Source organism: Octopus bimaculoides, chromosome 29 (assembly GCF_001194135.2).
Source record: "Octopus bimaculoides isolate UCB-OBI-ISO-001 chromosome 29, ASM119413v2, whole genome shotgun sequence".
NCBI classification, from domain to species: domain Eukaryota; kingdom Metazoa; phylum Mollusca; class Cephalopoda; order Octopoda; family Octopodidae; genus Octopus; species Octopus bimaculoides.
In genome coordinates this window covers 3,494,189-3,494,914 of record NC_069009.1, presented here as the reverse complement: position 1 = coordinate 3,494,914, position 726 = coordinate 3,494,189, and positions in this window count along the sequence as shown.

The following is a 726-nucleotide window of genomic DNA, read 5'->3' as shown; positions in this document are numbered from 1 at the left end:
AAAATTACTGAAAGAGAAACGAAAATAAACATTGGAAACAGCAACACCACCATAGGTTACGTGCAAACGATGAATGTGTTTTCAAGGGAGATAATCAAAGAACGTAACATTGTAATACTTCATGTAAAGTAAATATAACAAATGAAAAATCCTTCAAGAATCCATAAAAATTCCCGGAACACTACCAAAATTTCATCATCTGTTCCTTGTGTCATTACCAACGTTTCCTGCAAGTTTCATCAAATACCGTTCACAACTTTTTCAGTTATTTTGCACACAGACGGACAGACAGAGGGACAAACAGACAAACCAACGCCGATGAAAACATAACCTCCTTCCTTGGCAGAGGTAATTGATCATACATTATCTTGTAGATTTAAGATTTTGACAATGAGAATGTTTATTTATAGAGTGACATTGTAGTATAGGTGTGAGGAGTCAATGTGTACTTAGAACAATATTTGGGCCAGGTATGGCTGGTTTAACCCTTTGGCATTGAGATTATTCTATCAAATGTAATGCTTATTTATTCACATTGAATTAATTATGTTTTATCTCATATCCTCAAAATTTCAATATAATTGCTTATATTTAGAATGACATTGTAGGGGAGGTGTGAGAGGCCAGATGTAAAAGTGTATTTAGGTCATATATGACTGGTTTAATCCTCTAGCATTAAGATTACTCTGTCAAATGCTAATTCATGCTTTAATGAAAAGTATTAAT